We start from the raw sequence: 4,801 nt of genomic DNA, 5'->3' as shown, positions 1-4,801 counted from the left end.
AAAAGGGTGTGTCGTTGGCAAGTCCCGGGGCGGTTAGTGTGTGTGGTGATAAGTCTGTAGGGCGCGATGTATGCTGTTTACATGTCTTTGGCGCTGCGGTGAATTATTATTATTATTGCGAGGGCACGAGAGATGCAACAGATGTGAACATCATTTAGTTGCAACGCTGGGCAGTGTTATAGATCTACAACGAGTAATAGGAGGGTAGGAAAGATATGGGCAACGGTTCGCGCGCGCCCTCTGGTCCTGACATCAACGTCCACAATAAACAGACCATACCGCCCTCTATGGACGACGCTGGACACCGCCACCCACAGACCACCACACAGCCATCTATGAGAATGTGACCAAACTACATTGCCGTCTGGCCCAGAAACGACACCTCCATCTACAGGAATCCAACGGAACTACACCAACCATACTGCCAAACCACAGATCGGCCATCTATGACAATGTGACGAAACCACATGCAATAGCCCCATCTACGCGAATCGGACGACACTACGTCCACCATGTCGCGCGCAACACGAAAACTAAATACCGCCATCTGCAAGTCTCCCGAAACATGACCTGCTGCACCGACGATACCGCATCTATGAGACGCCACCCCGACTACGACATCGCTAGGTCCCACAGTACCCATTTTTCGACGCCACCCACAAAGCCTGCATCATCTGTCCACCACAGGAACCCGAACGCCAGTGCCTGCGTCGCACGAAGTAGTCAACCGACAATCACTCCACCCGCACCCGCACGTGCCCCACCCCAACCGCCCAAATCGCAACCCAAGCGGATGAACGGCGGACTCTTCCCGCACTCGTACGTTGCAATCCACCCCTATATCTTGCGTTTCATGACGAGTTATATCCAATATGCCCAATTCCCGCTGTCCCTATACATGCTGTAAGTCTGTGCACACAATATGAACCACACCTCAGCGAGACACTCCATCACACATTACTCTCTGCCTGTAACAGACACAGATACGATATGTAAGCACCAGCATGGACCAACGTCCGGTGCATCCTCTCCGCCACAGTACACCATCCACACTATGATAACCACACCAGGGGGTCAATTATAAAATAGAATATCCACCCGTCCAACATCCACAATTGCTCAGATAAGCCACCAACACCCACACATGTCCTACACAGGGTGCACCCAACACCACCACACTGCCTCCCTGTTACGGCACAGAAACAATGGCAGGAATGAATCACACAGGTCTGCCACTCCCTTGCCGCAACCACAGACGCGGCGCGCCTCCAGTCACGAGCGAAAAGCGCATCCTGACGAGACAGAACTGCTGTGACATACTGACGCTGCCTCAGACATTCACTTACAATGATCACTACCAACGAACCTGCCCCCCCCCCCCCCCCCCCCAAACACACTATCTCTTACCATGTTGTGTACTGTAATCCAACCCATTTTGCACCTTAACCTAACCAAATTTGTAACGCTATTTGTACCGCAATGTAACGCATTTGTACCGCAATTAACGCAATTTGTACCGCAATGTAACGCAATTTGTAACGCAATTTGTGTCTTAACCTAACCCACGTTGTGCCTTAACCTAACCCACGTTGTGCCTTAACCTAACCCACGTTGTGCCTTAACCTAACACACGTTGTGCCTTAACGTAACCCACGTTGTGCCTTAACGTAACCCACGTTGTGCCTTAACGTAACCCACGTTGTGCCTTAACGTAACCCACGTTGTGCCTTAACGTAACCCACGTTGTGCCTTAACGTAACCCACGTTGTGCCTTAACGTAACCCACGTTGTGCCTTAACGTAACCCACGTTGTGCCCTTAACCTAACCCACGTTGTGCCTTAACCTAACCCACGTTGTGCCTTAACCTAACACACGTTGTGCCCTTACGTAACCCACGTTGTGCCTTAACGTAACCCACGTTGTGCCTTAACGTAACCCAACGTTGTGCCTTAACGTAACCCACGTTGTGCCTTAACGTAACCCACGTTGTGCCTTAACGTAACCCACGTTGTGCCTTAACCGTAACCCACGTTGTGCCTTAACCTAACCCACGTTGTGCCTTAACCTAACCCACGTTGTGCCTTAACCTAACCCACGTTGTGCCTTAACGTAACCCACGTTGTGCCTTAACGTAACCCACGTTGTGCCTTAACGTAACCCACGTTGTGCCTTAACGTAACCCACGTTGTGCCTTAACGTAACCCACGTTGTGCCTTAACGTAACCCACGTTGTGCCTTAACGTAACCCACGTTGTGCCTTAACGTAACCCACGTTGTGCCTTAACGTAACCCACGTTGTGCCTTAACCTAACCCACGTTGTGCCTTAACGTAACCCACGTTGTGCCTTAACGTAACCCACGTTGTGCCTTACCTAACCCACGTTGTGCCTTAACCTAACCCACGTTGTGCCTTAACCTAACCCACGTTGTGCCTTAACCTAACCCACGTTGTGCCTTAACCTAACCCACGTTGTGCCTTAACCAAACCCACGTTGTGCCTTAACCTAACCCACGTTGTGCTTAACCTAACCCACGTTGTGCCTTAACCTAACCCACGTTGTGCCTTAACCTAACCCACGTTGTGCCTTAACCTAACCCACGTTGTGCCTTAACCTAACCCACGTTGTGCCTTAACCTAACCCACGTTGTGCCTTAACCTAACCCACGTTGTGCCTTAACCTAACCCACGTTGTGCCTTAACCTGCTCTGTAATTGGCATATGACACGTTACATTAATCTAGTGTTGTCTAACCACAACCCTCTGAATATAGTTCGCTACTCGCACCGCCCACCCTCTTGTGTGTCGTTTCATGTTGAACACTTCGCAAGTGTTGCTTACTTTTTACATGCTCCCGCTGTACACTGTAATGTGGACAACTGCAGGATGTACATCGCCCCCCCCCCTCCACCCTGCCTTCGCACGCTGGTCGTTCAGGTGCTTGCGTGTTCAATGCCCTTCGCAGCTGTTCACTGGCATTCGCATGTCGAAGCGCTCAGTCTACGTCGTGGTACGGCCTGTGTCCACTGTCCGCTGATATCGTAAGCTTAATCCTCACATTGTACTGCACATAGGTCCGTATGTACTGAATGATACGCTGTGGCACATGTGTGACCGTACGACTGCGCCCAACAACAGCGAACCATACGGTCCAAATGTTGTGCACTCAGCCACGTGCCGTCTCCCCATAACAGCTACATTGCAGTGTGGTACGCCATAGAGACGTGTGGGAGTAACGGACGCCCTGGATGGCGATCAGCATGAGCCGTCTGTTGATGTAGTGGCGCGTGTATTCAAACGTAGTCGTCTCTTCTCACACAGTGTGATAGCATGGTGCACCGCGTTCCACATCTGCGACATGGTACAGATGCTGGTTGACAGTCGGTCTCGTAATGGACATCGCATACGTAGGGGGCCACCTCCCACGTGTTCTCTAGTCGTGCACATTTTGTTGCGTGTATGTGGGCAGACGTAGTGTGTCGTGACACCTAACAGACAGGTATGCAATAATCGTTGCATTTGCAAACTGGGATGGACGTCTACGTTTGCTGGTGACGTGACGCAACGCAAATGAACAACTGGTAAACCCATTGTGGTGCGGTTGTTGTTGCTGGAGGTAAATCAGTAAGGGCAAATCTGTGTGTGAAGCGATACGCGGCGGTGGCTGGGTGGGACCGTCCCCGGCCGGTGAGGGGGGGCCGCCCGGCGTGCTGGCCGCGCGGTGCGTGGGCGCACGCGCTACAGCCGGCTGGTGGGGGCGCCCAGTGGCAGGCGCGCCGGCCGACGGACGCGGCAGGCGGCGCAGCTGCGCGCCGGGGCACCCTGCGCGCGGCGCCGGGCGGCCAAAGTGGGTCCTCGCGGGCCCGGTGCGAAGCGCGGTGGACATCTGCAGTGTGCTGGTCCGACTGAGGACTGTGTGCGTTGAGGATGCGCCGCCGCCCGGCACTCGGCGCCGCGACGCCGTCTGCTGCTCGGTCGCCCCAGCGGTTCTCGCTGGTGGTTTGTATCGCAGTTGTGCAGACGTGTTGGCACGTGCGCTGTGCTGGGAGAGTTCGCTTCGGCACCCACGTGGGGCCTTTGCCCTTCTGTGGCGCTGGCGTTGGAGCTGCCGGTCACCGTAGGTGGCGCGTGTTGTCTCCCGCCGGCAATGCCACGACAGCACGCTCCCGGGCCTCTGTCGGCAGCGGCAAGCTCAGTTGGGAGCACGGGTGGTCGCACCTAAAGCGTCTACTCGCCTAACTCCGGGCGATTGCGCCTCTCTCGAACCCGACCAAGTACTTAGGACGGCGCTGCGCGCCGCCGGGACCTGAGAGGGTTTCGAGGTGTATTGTGCAGGGGAGCTCAGCCTCCTCCTGTTTGCAGAATAATTGAGCGGACGCTTGCGTGTTCGCGCGGGCCCCTGGGACACACTCCCGGGCGGCCGGCTGCTCAGCTCTAGTTGACGCAGCTCCCTGGTTGATCCTGCCAGTAGTCATATGCTTGTCTCAAAGATTAAGCCATGCATGTCTCAGTACAAGCCGCATTAAGGTGAAACCGCGAATGGCTCATTAAATCAGTTATGGTTCCTTAGATCGTACCCACGTTACTTGGATAACTGTGGTAATTCTAGAGCTAATACATGCAAACAGAGTCCCGACCAGAGATGGAAGGGACGCTTTTATTAGATCAAAACCAATCGGTCGGCTCGTCCGGTCCGTTTGCCTTGGTGACTCTGAATAACTTTGGGCTGATCGCACGGTCCTCGTACCGGCGACGCATCTTTCAAATGTCTGCCTTATCAACTGTCGATGGTAGGTTCTGCG

General features: G+C 54.1%; 1 non-coding gene across 1 annotated transcript in view; it reads left to right on the top strand.

Annotated features, from left to right (window-relative positions):
* The first annotated feature begins 4,447 nt into the window (after positions 1-4,447).
* Positions 4,448-4,801, top strand: part of LOC126126764 (small subunit ribosomal RNA) — a 1,909-nt gene continuing 1,555 nt past the window's right edge. The window contains exon 1 of the ribosomal RNA XR_007526857.1: positions 4,448-4,801. This exon is cut by the window's right edge and continues 1,555 nt beyond it. This is a non-coding gene — a ribosomal RNA (small subunit ribosomal RNA).

The sequence above is a fragment of the Schistocerca cancellata genome, unplaced genomic scaffold, assembly GCF_023864275.1.
Source record: "Schistocerca cancellata isolate TAMUIC-IGC-003103 unplaced genomic scaffold, iqSchCanc2.1 HiC_scaffold_467, whole genome shotgun sequence".
Lineage (NCBI taxonomy): Eukaryota > Metazoa > Arthropoda > Insecta > Orthoptera > Acrididae > Schistocerca > Schistocerca cancellata.
The sequence above is the reverse complement of the archived record's forward strand: the minus strand, read 5'-3'. Positions and strand labels throughout refer to the sequence as shown.